Here is a 12,698-nt window from a genome sequence, read left to right as displayed (position 1 = left end):
GTGCTCGACGTCAAGGGGAAAATGACAACGTTTGTTTGCCTCAGCTGGTAGTGATTGGTTGGGATGTTTCAAGAATAGTCTGCTAGCGTACTTTGCTTTTTCCCCTCCCTCCCTCCCTCCCTTCCTTCCTTCCTTCTTTCCTTCCTTCCTCCTTCCCTCCCTCCCTCCCTCCCTCCCTTCCTTCTTTCCTTCCTTCCTCCTTTCCTCCCTCCCTCCCTCCCTTCCTTCTTTCCTTCCTTCCTTCCTTCCCTCCCTCCCTCCCTTCCTTCTTTCCTCCCTCCCTCCCTTTCCTTCCTCCTTCCCTTCCTCCCTCCCTCCCTCCCTTCCTTCCTTCCTTCCTTCCTTCCTTCCTTTACTTTCCTTTCCTTCCTCCCTCCCTCCCTTCCTTCCTTCCCTCCTTGTCCTGGAGATGGAAGGAGCCTTAGAACCACCACTTCACGTCTCAGTGGCAGACTCGCCGCGGAGCCCTTCTCCCTACCCCTTCCATTAAGGCTTCACACTGACTCCTCACCTCAAACCGTGTTACAACAGTGGTTTCCAAAATACACATTCCAAAATGGCACCTTCACTGACTGACTGCTCTTCCCCTTCCTCTCAATCCAGGCAAAGTCTTCTCAGTTCTCGGCACTTTACTCTGTTAGTGACATATACCAATAAATGATTAATAAGTGCCAAAAAAAAAAAATCTTTCTAAACGCTCTATGCTTCCTCTGTTATGCTTCACCACCATGTCTAGTCCCTCAACAGAGAGTCCAGAGTCCTTATGTGACCTCATCTAAGTGATCCTGGGTAATGAAGACGGAGCAGGAAAGTGATGTGGAAGGCAGAAAGGTCGTTAAATTGGTCTTTTCTTGATCTCTGCCCTATCCCAGAGTTGACCTGTTTCCCCAAGGGGGAACCCATGAGACGAATTATTATTGAATATATAGTATGCGACAGGTAAATACTAGAATCACACAAATAAAACCAAATCTTTGCCTTTAAGATGTCCAGTGGCAGGTGAGAGAGACTGCCATTTCATTCATGAAAAGAACAGTTATTGAGCAGCTTCTGTGTCCAGAACTTGTTCCAGGTACTGAGGGTCCACCAGCAAACAAAACAGACAAAACCCTCATCTTGGGGGCTTTGATTCTTGTGGAGGGAGATAGACAAGGAATGAGATAAATAAGCAATAAAACAGAATATGAGAGGTGGTGATAAGTGCTCTGGGAAAACATAAAGCTGTGAAGAAGGATAGCACCTACAGTGATGTTTGAATCAACACCTGCAAGAGGTGAGGAGGCTGGACCAGGGATAGCCTGGACCAGGGATGGGGGGCGGGGTGAGGGGGTGTGGAGCAGGCTTGGGAAGCCAGTGGAATAAATCATCAGAATCCAGTAAATAAGCTATGGTACTTACTTAAATGAGGGCTAGAGATTCCAAGCTTTGATTTTTACTTGGAGTGAGATGGAAAGCTATCGGAGTAAAGGCTTACAATTCAACATGAAAACTGTCATGAAAGAGGTAGAGAGAAAGTGCTGTAGAGAACACGGAGGACGCCTTCCTGACTCTGCCTAGGGGATCTGGGAAGGCTTCATAAAGAGGGGACATTTGCTTGGGCTTAGTGGATGCATTGGGAAAGTATGCCAGGTGAGGGCGAGAGGGGGAGATCAGGAAGAAAGTACTAGTCAAAAGATGTAGACTGTGCAAAGCCTTACTTGGAGCTCTGACTAATGAAAACTACAAGGGAAGCCAGTCTTCTCTAGTAGAAGAAAGAGTATATATAGCATATTTTCTTCTCTTTCAATTTTTTTTAACACATTTTTCTACTTGTTCTTAGTAATTAGCATCTGCTATTTTGAAATAGGGCAGAAAGTTTAGTGAGAGGGACTTCCCTGGCAGTCCAGTGTTTAAGACTCCATGCTCCCAATGAAGGGGGTGTGGGTTCGATCCCTGGTCGGGGAACTAAGATCCTGCAAGCCATTCAGAGTGGCCAAAAAAAAAAAAAAAAAAAAAAAGTTCAGTGAGAGGTCACGGACATAGCTAAAGTATCATGGTTATAGCATCCTTTTTTGGAAGTGAGCTATATGGGGTGTGGAGTCCGAATGTTTATTGATTGATTTTGATTGATAACCATTAAACTCAGTGAAAATGGAACCAACGTGGAGCCCAGATGGCTGTGAGAGACGGCTCCTAATAGCCAAGAGGTACAGTGGTAGCAGGGCATATCTGTGACCAAAATGTGAAGCAGTTCCAGTGCCTACAGTTAGGACCATTGAAGAAAAAGGAAAAGAGAAAGAAAAATAGATGGAGAAGTGGTAGAGTAGACTACAGAAAATCTTGATTACTTTCTTTTTATAGATCTTTATTGGAGTATAATTGCTTCACAGTACTGTGTTAGTTTCTGTTGTACAACATAGTGAATCAGCCATACGCATATGTATATCCCCATATTCCCTCCTTCTTTCATCTCCCTCCCACCCTCCCCATCCCACCCCTCAAGGTGGTCACAAAGCACCAAGTGGATCTCCCTGTGCTATGTTGCTTCTTCCCACTAGCTATCTGTTTTACATTTGGTAGTGTATATATGCCAATGCTACTCTCACTTCACCGCAGCTTCCCCCACCCACCTCCGTGTCCTCAAGTCCATTCTCTACGTCTACATCTTTATTCCTGCCCTGCCACTAGGTTCATCAGTACCATTTTTTTTTTTTTTTAGATTCCATATATATGTGTTAGCATACGATATTTTTCTCTTTCTTACTTCACTCTCTATACAAATAACTCAATATTGTTTCTTTTTATGGATGAGTAATATTCCATTGTATATATGTGCCACATCTTCTTTATCCATTCATCTGTCAATGGACATTTAGGTTGCTTCCATGTCCTGGCTATTGTAAATAGTGCTGCAATGAACATTGGGGTGCATGTGTCTTTTTGAATTATGGTTTTCTCAGGGTATATGCCCAGTAGTGGGACTGCTGGGTCATATGGTAGTTCTATTTTTAGTTTTTTAAGGAACCTCCATACTGTTCTCCAAAGTGGCTGTATCAACTTACATTCCCACCAATAGTGCAAGAGGGTTCCCTTTTCACCACACCCTTTCCAGCATTTATTGTTTTTAGATTTTTTGATAATGGCCATTCTGACTGGTGTGAGGTGATACCTCATTGTAGTTTTGATTTGCAGTTCTCTAATACTTAGTGATGTTGAGCATCTTTTCATGTGTTTGTTGGCAATCTGTATATCTTCTTTGGAGAAATGTCTATTTAGGTCTTCTGCCCATTTTTGGATTGGGATGTTTGGTTTTTTGATATTGAGCTGCCTGAGCTGCTTGTATATTTTGAAGATTAATCCTTTGTCAGTTGCTTTGTTTGCAAATATTTTCTCCCATTCTGAGGGTTGTCTTTTCGTCTTGTTTATGGTTTCCTTTGCTTTGCAAAAGCTTTTAAGTTTAATTAGGTCCCATTTGTTTATTTTTGTTTTTATTTCCATTTCTCTAGGAGGTGGGTCAAAAAGGATCTTGCTGTGATTTATGTAATAGAGTGTTCATTGGCAGGCTTTTTGAGAGAAATCATTTAAACATCTTCCAGCAGCAGTAATTCATTTTACAAATAATTATAAAGTGCCCTCTGTGTGTAGGCACTGTACAAGGTCACATGAAACGTTACTTTGGAATCACTAAGCTAAAACAGCTTATTTCAAAACTTAAGTGACAGAGAATTGTTCAAGCTATTTTCCTTATCTAAAAAATGAAAGAATTGGGTTACATACTATCTTAGGTATAAACTTCATCTACCTAAAATTTGCTTTCTCTCCTGTAATATTTTCAGTGACAGCATCTATATGGCTAACATAATATCCATTGGGAAATGTAAAAATCTTTGTTGTGAAAGTGCTTCTATAAGGTAGAAAAGTAAAATGAACATAAGTAGTTACATCTACATAGCCCGTGGTATGTTTAATTAACACGATGAGAAGCTGCTTCTTCTAGTGGTCTCCCAGCCCCAGCCAGCAGGATGACAACAGCAGAATGACAATTGAGAAAGGAGTTTTATTTATTTATTATTTTTTATAAATTTATATTTATTTTATTTTTGGCTGCGTTGGGTCTTTGTTGCTGCACGCGGGCTTTCTCTAGTTGCAGAGAGCAGGGGCTACTCTTCGTTGAAGTGTGCAGGCTTCTCATTGCAGTGGCTTCTCTTGTTGCGGAGCATGGGCTCTAGGCACACAGGCTTCAGTAGTTGTGGCACTCAGGCTCAATAGTTGTGGCTCACAGGCTCTAGAGCGCAGGCTCAGTAGTTGTGGCGCACGGGCTCAGTTGCTCCGTGGCATGTGGGATCTTCCCGGACCAGGGCTCGAACCCGTGTCCCCTGCGTTGGCAGGTGGATTCTTAACCACTGTGCCACCAGGGAAGTCCCGAGAAAGGAGTTTTATATGAAGGAAGCCATTTCCTGTCCTACAGTTATTATTTAACATCAGATTAAGAATAGGAAAAAAAAAAGCTAATTTGTCTTGTTTCATAGATAAATATTAATACATAATATTCCTGTTACATGAAAATTATTTATATAGGTGGCCTCATTCTGGAAACAGGAATAAATGTCTGTATATGAAGTTTTTAGAAGGAACGAGGCAATCAGGCACCCACAGTCAGTTTACTTAATGGTGGCCTTTAGTACACTACCCAGCATTGTAAATAACCAAAAACCAACTCCAGAGAGTGTTTACTTAGCCTTGCCCTGTGAGTTAGTTCTGGAAATCAGTTATGCAAATTAACCAAGTTCAAATAGTGCTTCAAATACTATTTGCTTCAGTTTGTACTACGTGAAATTGGAATTTTCATAATTCAAATGTTTCCAAAATGCATTTCTGTAAAACTTGATATTCATGCATCTCTAAGAAGCTTGCATAGAGTGTAATCAAAAAAAAAATAAAACAATGAAGTACTATTTTGAATATATCTAGTTGGAATTGATTAAAAAGGAAGATGTAAATGATTGCTGATAAAGGCATTAGGAAATCAACCTAAGTTTCTGGTGGGAGGGTAAACTGGCACAACCTCTCCAGATCGTTTGGCAATCCACATTCCTGAAAAAAAAAATGCCCTGAAAAATGTCCTGGGGAAAAAAAGAAAAAAAAAAAGAGGACATGCAGTTCAACCCAGAGACTTATTCTGAGGAAATAATTGCTTAAGACTACAAAGATCTAAAAGAATGTTCATTTTGAGGGTGGTGAACTCCAAGATTTCTCACTAAATATTTAAAAGTTAAATCCCCAAGGCTCTGCGGTGGGGTCCCTCTAACTGGACGTAACAAATGAGAGAGGAGGCATCCTCCTGGCTCCGGCCCCAGGCGGGCTGGCCGTGCTGTGCTATCCATGAGAGGCTGGGACCGTGGCAACGAGAATGTGCCCAGAGCACACCTGGGGGTTGGGTACCAGACTCTCAGACAGAGTGCTTGAAGCAGCGATTGTCTGGTTGAGCCAATAGAGACACAGTGAGGGCAGCTGCCCCTGATCTGTGAGTGTGTGTAATACCTGCCTGGGCCTCTCTGAAATACCTGGTTGGAGGGAGGACTTTTTGCGGGAAGGGAAGATTCAGGTATTAATATGATATGACCTAATTTTTATCTAAAAACAGGGCAGAGTTGGAGACAACTGGCAATCACAGATTTAACATTTTTGGATTCGACTGTCTCTCATTCAGTAAACAGGTGAGCACCTACTATGTGCCAGAAATTCTTCTAGACTCTAGGGCCACAAATGTTGGGGATCTGTCATTCTCCTTTTAGAAACTGACTCTAAATTAACAGTATATTAAATTGCTTTTTGTTGTAGATAGATCACATTACCCAGACACGGAATTTGAAAAAAACTTTTAAGCTAATAGAAATAGTAACAGTTTGAAAATTCCAAATCCTGCTATTGACCAATATTATTCTTGAAAAAATATATGTAAATATAATATCATTTATTCAAGTTTTGAATATTTTATTTTTCCTATGGACACAGGTAGTACATGCCTTGAACATTAGAAAATAATCTAAGAATTCAAATTTATTGCCCCCAAAATTGATATTTTTAAAATGAAAATACTTATGATCAGAACTGAGCAGAAGATTTATGAACATATTATCACAGTTTCAAATTATGATTCTTGTGTATTCTAATATTTACTATATGATGATCAATGTGATGAATGACGCTCGTGTTTCATTTCAGGACAAACCTTATCTAGGCTGTCGAATATACTTTAAAAACTGCAATTGCATACCTTTCTTTATAGGCCTTAACTTTTTTTCAGTATATATATATTTTTGGCCACGCTGCGTGGCTTGTGGGATCTCAGTTCCCCGACGAGGGATTGAACCCGGGCCACGGCAGTGAAAGCCCAGAATCCTAACCACTAGGCCACCAGGGAACTCCCTTTATAGGCTTTCATTTTGAGGAAATTTCGAGCTACACTCAATGTCTAATTCAAAAATAAGCTCATTTCAGGTCTTTTGTTATATATACCTAGATTTTCTTTAGACAATTATACCTCTTTTGGTTTTTTAAAAATGTCCTGTCTAGTTTTGCATCATAGTTAACTTACTCTGTGCCTCACTAGGCAATGTGGGAAAGACCACTGGTACCAGGACCACCCTGATCGTGTTCTCTTTGGACGTGGGAGCAGTTAGACCTCCTCTTGAGTTGGGTGAAACATGACTGAATTCTGGCCAGTGGAATTTAAGCAGGTGTGATGAGTGATGTCAGGGACCAGTCAGGAAAACGGACATTACTCTAGGCATTTCAAACACAGGCAACTTAATGCAGATTATTCCTTGCACGACGGTTGGAAAAACTGAGAGAGTTAAAAAAAGAATGAAGTAACATAACGTACAGTATGATGACTATGGTTAACACTGCTGTGTGGTATATTTGAAAGTTGCTAAGAGAATAGATCCTAGGAGTTCTCATCACAAGGGAAAAAAATATTTCCTTTTTTGTGTCTATATGAGATGTTTAAACCTATTGTGGTAATTGTTACATATGTAAGTCAAGTCATTATGCTGTACACCTTAAACTTCTACAGTGCTGTATGTCAATCATATCTCAATAAAACCAGGAAAAAAATTTACATAGAAAAGAAATCCAGAAATTAGTAACTGCAGGAAGCACCTACCACCCCTAAAACTGGAGGAATAAAGAGACTAGGTGGTGTCACCACAGACCAGAACCATGGGGACGTGCCACCTCGGCTGGTTCTGAGAGGAGGAGTCCTCTGCCTGGTGCTGGATCCACTGGGGAGCCGAGGCGGTGCCACGTGCAGTGCTGGAAGCACAGGGAACGGGCCCTTCGCAGGTGTCAGGGCCGTGGAGTGGGGTCTGAGGGCTGGTGCTGAGACTGAAGAGGAGGCTTTGCCCGGTGGGTGACGGTGCCACTGAAGACACTCTTCCACAGCCGACTGCTGCTGCTGCAGGGATACTGATACGATGGAGAACAAGGGAGTCTCTCTTCCTCTACCCCCATCTGCCTGTTTTTCATTAGTATCTCATTGGCAGAAGCCGCTAGAAACCAGCTGCCGAGGGAGTCTAGGAAGGAAAGTTTGCAAGGTCTCTACCGCACAAGTACATGTCAGAGCACAGAAGGAACAGATGGACTCAGGGCTCAGAGGCTGGTGACAGGCCTGGAATGTCACACAAAGGAATTTGGACTTTGTTTCTGAGGCAATGAGAAGCTCTCTGAAAAAGAAGAAATAGATGAAAATTTCTGGAAGTCTGTGCAGTGCGTTGTAAAAATATTTAAATTAAAAGAGGAAGAGAATGTGAATGTGAATTAACTTTGCACATTTTATTTTCATAGAACATTTTTTTCTATTAAAAACTAATACACGCTAGGGCTTCCCTGGTGGCGCAGTGGTTGAGAATCTGCCTGCCAATGCAGGGGACATGGGTTCGAGCCCTGGTCTGGGAAGATCCCACATGCCGCGGAGCAACTAGGCCCGTGAGCCACAATTACTGAGCCTGTGCGTCTGGAGCCTGTGCTCCGCGACAAGAGAGGCCGCGATAGTGAGAGGCCCGCGCACCGCGATGAAGAGTGGCCCGCGCTTGCCGCAGCTGGAGAAAGCCCTTGCACAGAAACAAAGACCCAACACAGCCAAGAATAAGTAAATAAATAAATAAATAAATATTTTAGAAAACAAAAAACAAAAAAACCTAATACACGCTTATAGTAGAAAATTTGAGGAAAACAAAAAATTATAAAAAAGAATTCTGTCGTCTAGAGATTGTCACAAATAAAAATTAATTATAATTCTTTCTACTCTTTGTCTAGAAATATATATTTTTAATATTAATGTTAAAATTATAGGGTAAAAACAGACTTCATAGCCTTTTCTTCAATCACCGTTATGTTGTGAGCATTTCTTCAAAGGGCAATATTCGTAATGGTTACATAATACTGTACCTGATGAAATACACTATAAATTATTTAACCATTTGCAACATTGTTAAATGTGGAACAGAAGGATAAAGTGGAAGTTTACTAGATCCTAAGGTGCTCAGATATCAGATACCAAAATGAATTGTAAGACAAACTGCTCTGTCAGAATACGAAAGTCATTGTCTGAGAACTGGCTCCTAACTTCTGAATGCTTTATCCTCATCTAGGGTATAAAAGGGTCAAAAGTGGAGATGACTTTATCCTTAAGCAAGTTCAGTGAGGTCCTCTGAGAGCTAGTATGATTGGCGCCCCTGCGGTTAGGGCGACCTAGTAGACGCGTATCTGATTCTTGACTGGAAAACACAGGGCAGAGACCTGTGGGCAGCTGCTCTCAGGGTAAGAAGAGAGGAGAGTGGCTGGGCATTCCCATTCTGAGGTTGTGAGGGTAAAAGATGCCAGGTGCGTCCCAAGGACAAGATCTGGGCTGCACCTGTGAGAAAGAGCTGGCCTGGAACTGCTTTACATTCTGTCCAAGAGGGGCTACCTGGGGACACTGGTCACCAAAGAAGTATGTGTGAAGTAGACCATGTCATGTGCTGAACTGTGTCTAAACAGCCCATTAAAAACAAAAACAGGAGCTGGGGGCAGAGTTCAGCTGGAGGAGAATGCATCATCTGTATCAGTAGTTTCTCAACCGGGGATGTTTTTGTACCCTGGGGACACTTGGCAATGTCTGAGGGTTTCGTTGTAACAGCTGGGAGCGAGTGTTGTGTTACTGGCATTGTGCACAGAGGCCAGGGGTGCTGCTCAGCATCCTACGATGCGTGGGACAGCAGGTGATTATCTGGCCCGAAGGTTAAATGCTGCGTTTGGAACACCCTGGTGTACATCATGCAGATAAAAGGAAGGAGTCAGTATGAAACATCTGCCAAAAAATTGATAGTGGGGCAGTTGCACAACTCTGTGAATATACTTAACATACTGAAAACTTTCAATAGGTGAATTATCTTATATGTAAATTATCTCTCTATAAAGCTGTTATAAAACAATGGGTGGGAGTTCCCTGGTGGCCTAGCGGTTAGGACTCCAGGCTTTCACTGCTGTGGCCTGGGTTCAATCTTTGGTTGGGGAACTGAGATCCCGCAAGCCAACATTATAGAAATAAATTTATAATAGAAAAAAAATTAATACATGTAAACAATGCCTTGAATAAGCAGGGCTCAAGGAAGTTAATCAGAAGGAAACTTTATATGTGTCCCACAGTGACTTTACAATATGCCCATTCGAAATTTTTCCTCTGCTCCTGGAAAATTTTTTTGATCATTTCCAGTTAATAAAATTTCTGTGATCACTTAATGTCACCAAAATAGTCTCAATTTAGAAATTAGAATGTTTAGTCTATACAATCAAAACTTTGAATGGTATTTTACATTAATTGATTTTCTAATTAATTGATTTTCTAACCAAGCCTGCATTCCTTGGATAAGGTCCACTTAGACACGGGGTATAATCCTTTTTATATTTTGCTACATTTGGTGTGCTAGTAGTTTTGTGAAGATTTTTGCATTTCTATTCATAATGGGATACTGGTCATTAGTTTTCTTGTGATGTCTGTGTGGTTTTCATGTCAGGGTAATATAGGCCTCAAAGAATGAATTGGGGAGTGTTCCCTCCAATTGTATTTTTTAGTAGAGTTTGTGAAGAGTTGGTATTAATTCTTTAGATTTTTGATAGAATTTAACAATGAAACCATCAGGGCCTGAGCTTTTTCTTTGTGGGATGTTTTTTGGCTACTAATTCAATCTTTTTACTTGATCTAGACCTATTCAGATTTTCTATTTCTTCTTGATTCAGTTTGTGTCTTTCTAGGAATTTATCCATTCATCTAGATTATCTAATTTGTTAGCATGCAGTTGTTCACAGTATTCACTTATAATCCTTTTTATTTCTGTAAGATATGTACTAATGTTCCATCTTTCATTCCTGGTTTCAGTAATGTGAGTCTTTCTCTCTCTTATTTCTTAGCCTAGCTAAACTTTTGTCAATTTCGTTGATCCTTGCAAAGAACCAACTTTTAGTTTCATTGATTGTTTCTACTGTTTTTCTATTTTCTATTTTATTTATCTTCACTCTAATCTTTATAATTTCCTTCCTTCTGCTACCTTTGAGTTTAGTTTGCTGGTTTTTTTTTCTTCCTAGAACAGCAGTTCCTTAGAACAACAGTTCCTTATGGTGGAAAGTTAGATTATTGATTTTAGATCTCTCTGCTTTTCTTAATGTAAGCATTTATGGCTATAAATTTCTCTCTGAACACTGCTTTCAAGGCATTCCGTACATTTTGGTACGTTGTGTTTTAGTTTTCATTCATCTCGAAGTATTTTCTAATTCCTTTCATGGTTTCTCCTTTGACCCATTGGTCGTTTAGGAGTGTGTTGTTTAATTACTACAGATTTGTAAATTTTTCAGTTTTCCCTTTGTTATTGATTTCTATTTTGGTTCCATTATGGTTAGAGAAGTTACTTGCTATGATTTCAATATTCTTAATTTATTGATACCTGTTTTGTGGACTAACATGTGGTCTATCCAGGAGAATATTCCATGTGTACTTGAGAAGAATGTATATTCTGCTGTTGTTGGGTGGAGTGTTTTATTCATGTCTATATGTCTATTTGAGCTATAATATACTCAAGTCTTCTACTTCTTGTCGACCTTCTGCCACACTATTTTTATTCATTACTGAAAGCAGGGTATTTATTTTGTTTGTTTTTTCTCTTTTATTAATATCTCCTCTAATATTGGTTATATTCTTACAATGCCCACTCTTGTATAAAATCTATGTAATTCTGGTTATTTCCTGAGATATCTAGCATTATTGGGTCAAAGGGTAGGAACGTTTTAAAATATCTTGATACATGTGGCTAAACCTTCTTCCAGAAAAATTGAACTAGTTAATAAATCCATGAGAAGTAGCACATATTTTTGCAATGTATTACAATGTTTATATTACAATAAAATAGGCAGGTTAGGATTTCAAAATAGATGCAACAATGCTATATTAATAGGGGTAGGTAACTCAGCAAGAATCAGATATACAAGTATCAATATTTTAATTTCCTATTGCTGTTATAACAAACTGCCACAAACTTAATGGCTTAAAACAATGCAAATTTATTTTCTTACATTTCTGGAGGCCAGAAGTCCAAAATCAGTTTTACTGTGCTAAAGTCAGGGTGTTTGCAGAGCTGCATTATTTTGGAGGTTCTTAAAAGAGAATTCGGGGCTTCCCTGGTGGCGCAGTGGTTGAGAATCTGCCTGCCAATGCAGGGGACACGGGTTTGAGCCCTGGCCTGGGAAGATCCCACATGCCTTGGAGCAACTAGGCCCGTGAGCCACAACTACTGAGCCTGCGCACCTGGAGCCTGTGCTCTACAACAAGAGAGGCCGTGATAGTGAGAGGCCCGCGCACTGCGATGAAGAGTGGCCCCCGCTTGCCACAACTAGAGAAAGCCCTCACACAGAAACGAAGACCTAACACAGCCAAAAATAAATTAATTAATTAATTTAAAAAAAATTTAAAAGAGAATTCACTTCCTTGCATTTTTCGGCTTCTAGCCTGTACTCTTTGGCTTGTGGCCCCTTCCTTCATCTTCAAAGCACGTCACTCCAATGTCTGCTTCCATAGCCACGTGGCCCCTTCCTTCATCTTCAAAGCACATCACTCCAATCTCTGCTTCCATAGTCACGTGGCCTTCTCCTCTACCACTGACTCCTCCTGTGTCCCTCTTATAAGGACTTGTAATTACATCAAGCCCACCCAGAAAATCCAGGATATTCTCCGCATCTCAAGATCCTTAATTTAATCACAACTGCAAAGTCCCTTTTGCCATATAAAATAACATTCACAGATTCCAGGGATTAGAATGTGGACATTTGGAGGTCATTATTTAGTTTACCACATCAACCTTTTATAGACACTACGTGTTAGATTATAGAAAAAAATATATGTATGTCTCTGTCCCGGGTTCCTGGCACAGAGCTCCCCAAACCCTTGTAATTTCTTAAGTGATAAGAATACTAGGAGCACCTATTGTTCTATTACTTGTCTTTGACCCCATCCCTGGTGCAAAGCTCCTAAAATGTTTGAAACTTCCTAAGTGATAAGGGCACTAGAAGCACCTTTTGTTCTGTGGAGGTGACTCTGAGTGGGGTCCTGGTGAGAAGTTTGGAATTTCAGCCCTACACCCCATCCTCCAGAGAGGGGAGAGGGGCTGGAAATGGAGTTAATAATTGAT

At 40.5% G+C, this 12,698-nt stretch overlaps 1 long non-coding RNA gene across 2 annotated transcripts in view; it reads right to left on the bottom strand.

Moving 5' to 3' along the window:
• Positions 1-12,698, bottom strand: part of LOC309615304 — a 167,997-nt gene that overhangs the window by 128,220 nt on the left and 27,079 nt on the right. Inside the window, exon 4 of one of the 2 annotated variants that reach the window (XR_014236711.1) lies at positions 2,610-7,706. This is a non-coding gene — a long non-coding RNA (uncharacterized lncRNA). Of the gene's footprint in view, positions 1-2,609; positions 7,707-12,698 lie in introns of those variants that run through there. The other variant, XR_014236710.1, reaches the window with a different exon arrangement.

Source organism: Balaenoptera borealis (assembly GCF_965194805.1).
Source record: "Balaenoptera borealis genome assembly, chromosome: 17".
Classification (NCBI taxonomy): domain Eukaryota; kingdom Metazoa; phylum Chordata; class Mammalia; order Artiodactyla; family Balaenopteridae; genus Balaenoptera; species Balaenoptera borealis.
Note: the sequence above shows the minus strand (reverse complement) of the source record. Positions and strands in the feature narration are given on the sequence as shown.